The sequence below is a fragment of the Arachis ipaensis genome, chromosome B03 (genome assembly GCF_000816755.2).
Source record: "Arachis ipaensis cultivar K30076 chromosome B03, Araip1.1, whole genome shotgun sequence".
NCBI lineage: Eukaryota > Viridiplantae > Streptophyta > Magnoliopsida > Fabales > Fabaceae > Arachis > Arachis ipaensis.
Window position 1 is genome coordinate 24,136,008 of NC_029787.2, and position 13,433 is coordinate 24,149,440.

At 38.7% G+C, this 13,433-nt stretch overlaps 1 long non-coding RNA gene and 1 pseudogene across 1 annotated transcript; both read right to left on the reverse strand.

The window, feature by feature from the left end:
• LOC107630020 lies at positions 90-8,706 on the reverse strand (annotated as a pseudogene).
• On the reverse strand, positions 8,805-10,561 carry LOC110270036. The gene is made up of 2 exons (XR_002359036.1): positions 10,110-10,561; positions 8,805-8,913 (listed from the first exon to the last, which is right to left on the reverse strand). It is a non-coding gene; the product is annotated as an uncharacterized LOC110270036 (long non-coding RNA).

Consider the following 13,433-nt stretch of genomic DNA (forward strand, 5'->3'; position numbering starts at 1 on the left):
CGAGTTTAACCACCTTGCTCTTCACTCAATCAATTTAATATATGGTGTAAATGTAAAGGTTTCCTGGGGTTGAGTGCGCGCAGGAAGATAGAACAAAAAGAACAATAACAGAAAATTAGGGCTGTATGCTGCAACTCATTGGTAAAATGGAATATTGGTATGATTTTAATCGTCTCAAGACAAAAAGACCAGAAAAATTGATGATACACCTATTATTCCTTGTTTCGACTGAGATCAAGACTTGTCCCAAAAGTTACAGGATACAAACCAATTTGCGTTATTTCATTACTGCTGCGATGCTCAAAAGGAGAAATGCAAGCTCATTTGCTTCTGAACCTTAGTTCCCAGGAAACAGAAAAGCTAGCAAGGTTCAAATAAAAGCTTCTATAGTCTTGTATTCACTCAAAACAAAACCTAGTAGCTTTGATAAACCATTCATTCTTGAATGGCTGCAGGGCCATTGACCTCCTGCAGAACAGCAAAAAGTAATTAACAGAACAAAGAAATTCAAAAGTCTATAGCAGAATTAGCGACTACCTTATTCTCAATCACCACCTCATCAGGAATTTCCAGTCTCAAGCCAGGTTTTGCAGTAATAGCCACTTGCCCCTGACAGGTGTGTCACAGAAAAAGCAATTGTTAGTCATAACACTTGCCCTTTCCAAATATATAAAATATATAAGATTTTGAGGCATTATATACACCAAAACTCCATGATTCATTTATCACTTAAACTTGGAAATAGAAAAAGTATAGTTTTTTCTTAAATTTTGAAGAAAGAAGGGGCCCCGGGGGTGGGGGGGTGATTTTATGAAACACACAGCACAACACACTGCACTGCAAAATCAAATGCAATTTTTTATGTATCCAACACGCATATCATGCCAAAGAGAAAACATAATATCTATTATACCTTGAAAGTAATATTAGCTCCAAACCACACATTGCCTCTCACGGTCAAACTATCTAAACCAACGATGCTTGGAATGGATTTGAAGCGACTTTGAAAGTCACCAACCTGGGAATGAAACAGAAGATTCATAATAAAAAAGGAATAGCTAGGCAAAGGTATGACAAGAAACCAGTATATCATCTTCACCTTTTGAAATTCAGGTCCCAGATCTATCACAGGATTTAGAGGGTTAGTCCTAGCTGGATTACGAGTTAAGACACCTTCTTTACATGTGTAAAGATCTGACTGCAAGAATACATATTTGGGGAGAGTGGAAATTAGTCAAATAGAACAAAGTATGCTTCTGAGTAACAGAATGTACAAATTACATGTACATCAGGCCAGAATCACCTGTAGCAGAAGTAAATCTGACGTTGCATCCAGGGGAAGAAAACGTGGTTCAGGTACACTGACACCAATCAATTTATCGAAGAACTGGCATCCAAACAAAGAAGCCTACACTTAAAAGACCAACTAAGAAATTCATATCTAGCAGAAAACAACTTGTAATACCAGTCAGCAGCTTCTTTTCTTAATCATTTTCTTTTAGGAAGACAGTTATGAGAGACTTTAAAACTCACTATGGATCAAAACAAGAATAAGTTTCCTAGTAAGACAGGTGCCACTAGAGCATAAGGCGTCTAAAATCAACCAACAATTTAGTATCCACTCTAACTAAGCCTTGTTAACTCAAATATTACATTATACTTAATGGTACTGTGCATATGTGCATAGCATTAGCAATACTAATTCCTTACAGATCAATACAATACAAATGAGATTCAATATACACGGTCACATACACATCATAAGTCAGTAAACCCTAAAAATATACAACAGAACCTGCATCATTAAAGGCATGTGTTATCAACATGCAGTCTAAAATTTATTTCTTGGTGCAGAGCCCAAAGGATTAGTGAACAGGTGTACTACAAGCCAATCAGCCTATGTAGTTCATATTCTAACTCCTTAGTGACCTGGTCCACCTCTTCCTTACCTCCAATCAAAGGATATGTGGGATTGCACATAGAAGGTGCCTTGCAAACAACAACAACAACAACAACAAAGCCTTGTCCCACTAAGTGGGGTCGGCTACATGAATCAAACGACGCCATTGTGCTCTGTCATGTATCATGTCTACAGAGAGACCGTTTACATGTAGGTCTCGTTTGACCACCTCATGGATGGTCTTCTTAGGTCTTCCTCTGCCTTTCGCCCTTTGTTCATCGTCCATCTCATCCACCCTCCTAACTGGATATTCTATCGGTCTTCTTCTCACATGTCCAAACCACCTGAGACGCGATTCAACCATCTTTTCCACAATTGGTGCAACTCAAACTTTCTCCCTTATATCTTCATTCCTTATTTTATCCAATCGCGTATGACCACTCATCCATCTCAATATTTTCATTTCTGCCACACTCAGCTTATGTTCGTGCTCCCCTTTAGCCGCCCAACACTCCATACCATACAGCATAGCCGGTCTTATAGCGGTGCGATAGAATTTACCTTTAAGTTTTAAAGACACTTTTTTGTCGCATATAAAACCAGATGCACTCCGCCATTTTGACCAACCTGCTTGGATCCTATGATTTACATCCTGTTCAATCTCTCCATTGTCCTGTATGATGCACCCAAGATACTTAAAACATTTAACTTTTCGTAGGGTGTTTTCTCCAATCTTCACCTCTATATTGGGGTTTTCCCTTCTCAGACTGAACTTACATTCCATATATTCCGTCTTGCTACGGCTTTTGCACAGACCATACACTTCTAAAGCTTCTCTCCATAACTCCAACTTCTTATTTAGGTCTTCCCTTGACTCTCCCATAAGGACGATATCATCGGCAAAAAACATGCACCATGGCACAGGCTCTTGGATGTCCTCTGTGAGTACTTCCAAGACTAATATGAAAAGGTATGGACTTAAAGATGATCCCTGGTGTAATCCTAGACCAATAGGGAATTCCTCTGTCACACCACCTTGAGTCTTCACACTAGTTGTGGCCCCATCATACATGTCTTTAATTGCCCGAATATATGCGATCCTTACTCCCCTCTTTTCTAAAACCCCGTCTTGTTGCACAGACCATACACTTCTAAAGCTTCTCTCCATAACTCCAACTTCTTATTTAGGTCTTCCCTTGACTCTCCCATAAGGACGATAAGTAGTCAAAGTTTTGATCTTCTTCCCTTGTGCATAAACGACCAAGGCTCGGAAGAGTCTTCTGTCCCTCATTAAATAACTCGTAGAAGTAGCTCTTCCACCTTTCATTAATCTTCTCCTCTTGAGCTAACACCTCTCCATCCTTATCCTTTATGCACTTAACCTGATCTAAATCTCTCGTTCTTCTTTCCCGGCTCTTTGCGATTCTATATATACCTTTTTCTCCTTCTTTCGTGCCCAAAGACTGGTAGAGACCCTCATATGCTCTTGTTCTTGCTTCACTTACAGCCACTTTTGTCTCTTTCTTAGCCGCCTTATATTTTTCCCAATTATCTGCATTGTGGCATAAAGACCACTCTTTGAAGCATCCCCTTTTTATCTTTATCTTTTCTTGTATACTCGCATTCCACCACCAGGACTCCTTGTCTCTTGGTCCTATTCCTTTAGATTCACCAAAACTTTCTTTTGCTGTTCTTCTAATAACTTCTGCCATCTCCCTCCACATCTCTTCCGCGCTTCCATTTCCATCCCACTTTGCCTCTTCTCCTACCCGTCTTAGGAAGCTTCTTTGTTCCTTAGAAGGTGCCTTGCAAACATTTGTCAAAAAAGCAAAGCACGTATTCTAGGGACAAAGAAGCAGCAGCTACAAATAAACATCCAAGTTCCTACAGATCTTGCTCATACATTTTAAAGGATAGGGACAAAGAAGCAGCAGCTACAAATAAACACAACAATATTATGCATATACCTGCATTACTGATCCATCTGCTATTTCTTGCACAAGTGTTTTATCATGGTCATTTTTGTGCGAGCAGTAACCCCTTGAATTCAATTTTATAGAAGATCACAGAAGGGTAATGATAGATAGGGAATGATACCTTCGAAACTGAGGACTTCTTTTGCTTCAGTTTATGCGAGTCAACAAGCCTCTTAATGGCACTTAAACTCACCCACCTACACGGGGATAGGACAAATTACCACAATTTGTAAATTTTGGTTAGAGATTACACAAAAAGAACCAGCATTTGACTCACGTGTTTGTTGTATCTATTAGTTTGAAATTTTCCTTCAATGTATGAACCAGCAGATATAGACCAACAAAAGGAAAAATTAGAATATAATATAATATTCCCATGAGTCTTGTCAGAATCACAATATAAAAACATCAAGGACAACCTCATAAAATAAAACAAGGTAATTTTGAGCAGTGATTATTTGGAAAACGGAATTTACAACTTACATGTTTGGTTTGGTTCTGAGCAATTTCCCAAAGCTACAGAAATTACAACAATATTCTTACAGGTTAGCAGCTGCCAAATTACCTCAACAACCTTATCAGCATTTGACAAGAACCAGTAGGTCGTGATTCCTATAACTTAAGATCTAAATCAGAATATGTGTGTGTGTGTATGTTTCAACTCAACTATGATACAGAATATTACCAAACGGGTAAACTAGCATAAATTATACGCTTAATGAATCTATTAATCCCCGAACATTTTGGGAAAATTATAATAAGCCCTTAAACTTTGAAAATTTATGAGTAAGTTCCTAAATTTACAAAATGTTTGTAAGGTCCTTGGACACTTACGTTCATTGAAAAATTTGTCAATGATAATGAAAAATTCTCGGAAATAAACTTAATCGGAAAATAGCACACAAGATTAGATCTTAGAATAGCCCAAGGACTAAGAGAGTTAATTACCCAAAAATTCACAGGCTTGCTGATCTGGTATTCAATAATTAGCACAAAGCATAAATAATAAAGAGGGTGATGTATGCAGGAAAGGCTGAAGACAAAGGATATAAACCTTGAAATTCATTGGAGTTGAAATTAAATTAAATGAATTGCTTGGTGTCACCTGGAAAGAGAGAAAAGACATGAGACAAGAAACTCCGATACCTTAAAAGGAAGGTTGTAGTCTTACACATAATAATGAGAACATAAATCTGTACCTCCATGCAACACTCAATATCATTTGTCACCAAATGATTTAGTATATCTACAAGATGCAGTCAAGGTAGACAGCAATCAAAATATTTGAATCTAAATGCTAGTCAAGAAGCAGTGACTTGCAAGAAATAATTTTAGTGACAAAAATAAAGATTATAAGGATACTTGGATCAATGACGGTAGCCACATTATCCTTGTTGATCAAAAGGATATACTCCTTACCCTGGAAAACATTATTTAAAAACCTAGTCAACAAGTAACAAACGATATAAGTGCATCACACATATATGTACACATTTTAATTATGGCCTTGTGTTGTAAGTAATTCCATCCAAGTTCCTACAGATCTTGCTCATACATTTTAAAGGATAGGGACAAAAGAAGAATGCTCAACTGCAAAGGAAATTCATACCTGTGATAGTAAAAAATCAAGGGTTCCACTAGTCATCAGCGAACGAAATATATCACCGTTATAAAAAGGATGTCCTCTGACATATAAAGTTAACATATTGATATAAGACATTAAAGTATTTACCATGTAATCCAACTTTCTCATCGCAGAACATAAAATTCAATAAATTGGAATATCAATGCTGCCAAATTTCTCCAATTTACGCTTTTATTTGATAATGATAATTGGACCATTTGATAATTTTGTATTTCTATTAATGACTACTTAATATTAACATCTGTAATATATAGCTACAGCCAAATATATGTTTGAAGTAATATCATAAAACTCAAGGTTTGTTATATACATAGCTAATTAGAAACTAGGGACCTAACTCTAATTGAGTGAAAGATGGGCTAGGGTGGGTTTTATAACTAACTTGCCTAGTTGGAAAGTGAATGCAGGAGAGTGGGCATTCTGTTATGAGAGCGAGGTGGGAACAGTAAAAGGATATGAGAAGTAGTGAGAGGGGATGGGAAAATAGAGACAAAAGATAGGATCAGATTCTAGGAGAGATTCAGGTCTCTCGAATACCTGATATCTTTGTTTTACCTTCTTTTACTGAATAATAATAACCAATAATGGGAAATTGGGTGATATCTCACTGATATCACTGCATCTCCCCTGCCCTTCAACTACCCCTGGAGAGCCACTGATATCACTTATATCACTCTATCAACACTGACCGAGCGGTAGCCACTTTGCTATCGGCTATCAGTATTCGGTATTCACCTTAATCCAGCCTACTACCCGATGTGGGACGTTGGACATCCCATAATACCCAAGTCCCTAAGAAGGTACTATAGTGTACCATGACAATAATATTCAATCTGTCATTCCAATATTTTATAAGAAACCATACTTAACTATCTTCTATAATCCCACATCGTATGACACGTGAAGGCAGACTATATCATGGTATCAAAAATAAAGAAACTACAAAAGCCTATGTTACAAACACTTTTACATGGCAAACTAAATTCACAAGATGTCAGGTAGAACATAATATGTAGCTGGACGTATTTTTGTAGATTCATATAAATCAACTACATCTATTTTGCTCACAACAAAACGAATTCAAGAAAGACAAGCTTCGCATAAATTTAAGTTACTGTTATAAAAGAAAGTACTACTGAAATGGTAATGGTAATGTTAATCTGAATACTATTAGAATCTCCAAAAACAATTTCTGCTGAAAGTTTAAATCTCTTAGTCTACAGGCATGCATGTGAACATATAGAGTCCAATTTCAGACATGGGTATTGTAAGGATGACATACACTTCCTCCTTGCTGTAATGTCCGGCTAATGATTCCAATTCTAGACCTTCACCTTCACCTTCACCCTATATACATGTGATGCATTGATAATTAGAAATCACATAATAACATCAATTAATAAAAAATATGAAACACATTCAAACCTGCTTAATCCTCTGTACATCAACAGTTGATCCCTGATACTTTTCCAACACCTAAACAGAAGGTTGAAGATTTTAATAATAAGTAATAACTAAGGTTGCAGAATCAAATAATGATATCGAAATCCAAATGGCAATTCACCTTTAGAGTATTGTCATGGGTGTCATCTTTGCTCAAAAGAAGCAATGGAACCTTGCATCCATACTTGGAGTATAGGGTCTTACAAACAAAGGCAACAGTAAATTAAAACCCTAAATAAAAGCAACAAATATGAAAGCTGGATATACTTCAACTCTGTGAGACGTGTGCTCAATCTGCACTATTGATAAAAGGTTGAAGTGGGATGTAATGAATAATTTAAAGAGAGTATTAAGCGTGTAACATGTGTGATTACCATACTCATATATTAAGAGTAAAAAACAAAAAAATTGAAGTCTGACGGCTCACCTGAATCTGGTTAATTATTAAATCCAGAAATGTAAGTCCATTGCGAATACCAACTGCAGATCTACACAGGGAAGAAAAACATCATTGGTGTAAAGCGTGAAATGTGGAATTAAAAGCAGAAGCAACAGGCGGAGGAAATATACACATCAAACATGTTGGGGGAGAAACAGAGAAAGGCTAACGAAGCCCTCCTAAAAAGAAGGTCTATTCAATTCTTGATTGCCTAAATGAAGTGAGCATTATACGAACAGCAAAAGAAGACTCTTACTTGGGGCCTTCCAAACCCATACCTCTTGGTGAGGCAGCATCGAACTTCAAAACAACAAGTTTGTCCAAAAGCTTCTTAGTTTCTTCCATATCTGCTACCAACGAGAAAATCGCTGAGCTCCAATTTTCAAGAGACAGTAATGAGGATCGATAGAGAAAATAGATGGCCTACCTTGAGACAAGGGAGGTAAAGTGGCGTAGGGGAAGACAGTTACGTCGAGGTTTGGCAAATTGTTCTTCGCAGCCTTACCTGCTTGAATTTGGAGAGGTGTTGCTTCTTTGAGCTTGCCCTTCTCTTTCTCAAGAAGGAGGGTCTTGGTGAGGAGGTTGCAGAACAAGTAGACAAACTGGACAGAAGGATTGGCGGGAACGGGATAAGCGACACGGGAGAATGAATGGAGGGGCATGGAGGAGTCGACAATGGCGACGACGGGGATGTGAAGATTGTGAGCCTCGTTGATGACGGAGGACTTGGAGTCGGTGTCGAGGATGAAGATGCAGTCGGGGGGCTGGGTGGGGGCCGAAGACGAGCTTCTTGTTGCGAGAGCGGAACTTCTTGGGGCTGTAGCTGTTGGTGAAGAAGCCGCCGGTGCGCCAGAGGGAGTTGGTGGAGGGGGAGTAGGAGCCGACGCGGGTGGTCATAAGGTGGAAGATGTGGTGGAAGAGAGGGTTGGTGTTGATGAACATGAACCGACCGTTGCGGCTTGCAAGGGACTCCATGAAGTTCAGGGCGCTCCTCATGCATATCAGGGTTTTGTCCGAATCTATGATTGCCATCTTGTTCCTCATGCCATACGTGTACTCCTTCAGGTGATGCGCCGCCACTCTCCGCCCCATTTGTGCATTCGTGCTCAGCAGCTTCTGTATCACTATCGAATGCACCGTCATCCTTTCTTCCGATTCACGCTCGCTCTTAGGGTTTGGGGTTTATGCTTCTCCCTTCAGCCTCTTTTACCGCTAGTCTACTGCACTCCAAATCTCTTCTCTTCTTCCTTTTGCTATTTTACGAATTATGTTCTTCAGATGTTAATGTTAATTACAATATTTGGCCCAAGATTCTGAAAACCAGACCGGTCATCAAACCGCTTTAATCATTAGTTCACTGGTTCATTGGTCCAACCAGTCCAACCGGTGGTTCAACCGGAAAAACCGTTTTAGAACAGCAACGCGTGATGGAGAGGGAAGATTGTTGGCTATTTATCCATAGTTGATTCCAAAATCAGAACCACTTGTCTGTATAAAACTATAAATGTCTCTGAGAAAAACACAGTTTTGAAATATCAGAAAAATAAAATGTTTAAATTCCTATGCTGAATAAGAAGAATAAGTACACAACCAAATTGATAGAATCATAAAACTAAAATGAATAATATATAAATTAATTAATGGTTTTTGATTCCTCTGAGGATGCAATGTAGTTTCTCTTTCATTCCATGAAGCTAAGAAGGAATAACATTCTGATCACTAAACAACTAGACTAGAATGTTCCATTAGCAAGAAAAAATAGACAGAAACAGAATACGATTACCCCAGATAACAAAATCAGTTTTTTTCATCAACTTTGTGTGGAATCAAAAGAGAATCATGCAGAAGTATACAAGTTACACACCAGAAATAGTGAGAAGCAGCATAAGCAGTTTGAAGTAGGAGGAATAATAACACATACAAATATGCATTGAAAAAGTGCAAAATTTCAATAAACATTACTAAACAGAGGCAAGAAAGAACAATCATCATTCAGCAACAAACATTACAAACAGTAACAAGTAATCACACTATTACCAAATTAAAAAAGAATGAAAACCAGATAACCCTAATCATAAACACCATTACCAAATTAAATAAAAAATCAACCAAAAATCACTTTGCAAATCAAAAACTCAATCTCTTGAACTCAATAATTACATCAGTTATCCAACTAAATAATTGCATCACAGTTATCATAAACTGATTTCAAAGCCTAGAAGCAGAGTGAAATTAAAAACATGAAGCATATAATAAATCAAAAGATCACCAATTGCAATTTTTTTTAATAAGAACAGAAGTTAAGAACAATAAAAAATGAAAAAAGATTCAACAGTTTTCAACCCAATTTTAATAAAGCTCATCACAATGATTAACAACAACAAAAAGTACTGAAGGAACAGTGAATCAGTAACACGCAGTGCAAATTTAAAATTTAAAAGTTATCAATTTAAAATTTATCATCAAATACAATCAGTGAGCAAAACCAATCAACCAAGCACCGACTGAGTATTCTGTTCTGATTCCGTGATTGGGAAGCAACAAATTCAGCAACAAATTTAACAAATCCAAGTAAAGTCCCGATTTACAGCAACATTTAGATTAGCAACAAGGCAAATTTGATTAGCAATTCAGCAACATGCAAAGATACAAGGAGAAGGGAAATCTAAAAAGAGAGAACAGGGAAGCGATGGTGCAGGGACTCACCAACGGTCGACGGCGAGTCGGCGACCACCCCATGGAAGGCGACGAAGCAAGGGACAACCCCACGAGTTGCTTCTGCCGCCGGCGACGAGACAGACGAACCACGAGATGCCACTGACTGAGACGAGACTCGAGTGAGACTGGGAGGCAGAATCGAGCAGAGACAACCACGGACGACGTGCAGCAACCAACACGCATAGCTCGAGCACTCACTGGCGGAGGGAGGCGCGAGCAGCCGAGCACAGAGGAGAACGGCGAGATGTGAGCACCCGACGTGGAGGATCCGGCGAGAGGCCCGAGAGCACGAAGACGGAAGTTCTTGAGTGCGATGGACGGCGGGAGCAGTCTCTCACTCCGACAGACGGCGACAACTATGGGTGGAGGCTAGGGTTTGCTTTCTTTGGTGGAGGCTAGGGTTTGCTGAAGGGAGGAGTTGGAGAAGGGGGGAATGGGAGATAAGGCGTGCAAGGATTGTTTGAGTTTGGACAACTGACGGTTCATCCTGTTGCTCAGATTAGGTAATTTTCTTTTTGTTTTCTTTTCAAAAAATTTTTCAAAAATATTTCAAAATTTTCTCCTTTGTTTTCGAAAAAAAAATAATAATATAAAAATGTTTTCAAAAATTTTATTCAAGATTTTTAAGAATGAATTCTAGTGTTTCATGGAGCATGTGAAGCCTGGCCGGCTGTAAAGCCATGTCTAAATTTATTTGGACTGAGGCTTGCAATTTGTTATCAAGAGCAAGCTAGTATTGCTAATCAACCTGCTGCTGATCCTCAATCACTTGCTGAAGCTTGGCTGGCCATTGGCCATGTCTAGTGTTTTGGACTGGAGCTTTCTTTGAAAGCTTGGCTGGCTAGTGAGCCATGTCTAATTCCTGGACTGAAGCTTTAGACTAAGAATGCAAGATTCTTGGAATTCATATTAAAAATTTTGGAATCCTTATTTTTCTTTTTCAATTAATTTTCGAAAAAAAAAATTATTATAAAATCATAAAAATCAAAAATATTTTTCTGTTTCTTGTTTAAGTCTTGAGTCACATTATAAGTTTGGTGTCACTTGCATATGCATCTTGCATTTTTTTCGAAAATATCATGCATTCATAGTGTTCTTCATGATCTTCAAGTTGTTCTTGGTAAGTCTTCTTGTTTGATCTTGATGAATTTTTGTTTTGTGCCTTTTCATGTTTATCATATGCATTCTTGAATTCTTAGTGCGTAAGCATTAAAGAATTCTAAGTTTGGTGTCTTGCATGTTTTATTTGCATTAAAAATTTTTCAAAATTGTGTCCATGATGTTCATCTTGACATTCATAGTGTTCTTGGTGTTCATCTTGACATTCATAGCATTCTTGCATGCATTCATTGTTTTGATCTAAAAATTTCATGCATTGCATATTTTTCATGTTTTTCATAAAAATTTCACAACCAGTTCATGTACACTTCTGAAAGAAATCCTGTGAACAATGGGACGCCTATAAAGAAGGGAGTTCTTGAAGTTGATACTCTGAATGCCATATTGGCTCAGAATAAAATATTGACTCAGCAAGTCATTATGATCTCTCAGAGTCTGCATGGAATGCAAGCTGCATCCAACAGTACTTAAGAGGCTTCTCCTGAAGAAGAAGCTTATGATCCTGAGAACCCTGCAATAGCAGAGGTAAATTACTTAGGTGAACCTTATGGAAACACCTATAACTCAACATGGAGAAATCATCCAAATTTCTCATGGAAGGATCAAAAGCCCCAACAAGGCTTTAATAATGGTGGAAGAAACAGGTTTAGCAATAGCAAACCTTTTCCATCATCCACTCAGCAACAGACAGAGAACTCTGAACAAAATGCTTCTAATTTAGCAAATCTAGTCTCTGATCTATCTAAGGCCACTGTAAGTTTCATGAATGAAACAAGGTCTTCCATTAGAAATCTGGAAGGACAAGTGGGCCAGCTGAGTAAAAAGATCACTGAAATCCCTCCTAGTACTCTCCCAAGCAATACAGAAGAGAACCTAAAAGGAGAGTGCAAGGCCATTGACATAAGCGCCATGGCCGAACCTGTGAGGAGAGGAGAGGACGTGAATCCCAAGGAGGAAGACCCCCTGGGACGTCCAGTGGTCAATAAGGAGCTTCCCTCTGAGGAACCAAAGGAATCTGAGACTCATCTAGAGACCATAGAGATTCCATTGAACCTCCTTATGCCCTTCATGAGCTCTGATGAGTATTCCTCTTCTGAAGAGAATGAGGATGTTACTGAAGAGCAAACTGCCAAGTTTCTTGGTGCAATCATGAAGCTAAATGCCAAATTATTTGGCATTGATACTTGGGAAGTTGAACCCCCCTTGTTCATCAATGAACTAAGTGATCTGGATCAACTGACATTGCCTCAGAAGAGACAGGATCCTGGAAAGTTCATAATACCCTGTACCATAGGCACCATGATCTTTAATGCTCTGTGTGACCTTGGTTCAGGAATAAACCTCATGCCCCTCTCTATAATAGAGAAACTGGGAATCTATGGGGTGCAAGCTGCTAAAATCTCATTAGAGATGGCAGACAACTCAAGAAAACAGGCTTATGGACAAGTATGATTTCAGGTATTTTCTGGCTGAAATTGAGGGACTTGAGCAGAAATCAGATTCAGAGGTTGAAAAACGACTGCTGATGCTGTTGGATTCTGACCTCCCTGCACTCAAAGTGGATTTTCTGGAGCTACAGAACTCGAAATGGCGCGCTTCCAATTGCGTTGGAAAGTAGACATCCAGGGATTTCCAGCAATCTATAATAGTCCATACTTTGGCCAAGAATTGACGACGTAAACTGGCGTTCAACGTCAGCCTTCTGCCCAAATCTGGCGTCCAGCGCCAGAAAAGGATCCAAAACCAGAGTTGAACGCCCAAACTGGCACAGAAACTGGCGTTCAACTCCACAAATGGCCTCTACACGTGCAACACTCAAGCTCAGCCCAAACACACACCAAGTGGGCCCCGGAAGTGGATTTATGCATCAAATACTTACTCATGTAAACCCTAGTAGCTAGTTTATTATAAATAGGACCTCTTACTATTGTATTAGGCGTCTTTTTGACCATCTTTGATCAGTTGTACGCTATCTTAGATCACAATAGGGGGCTGGCCCTCTCGGCCATGCCTGGACCTTCACTTATGTATTCTTAACGGTAGAGTTTCTACACTCCATAGATTAAGGTGTGGAGCTCTGCTGTTCCTCAAAGATTAATGCAAAGTACTACTGTTTTCTATTCAATTCATCTTATTTCGCTTCTAAGATATCCATTCGCACCCAAGAACGTGATGAAGGTGATGATTATGTGT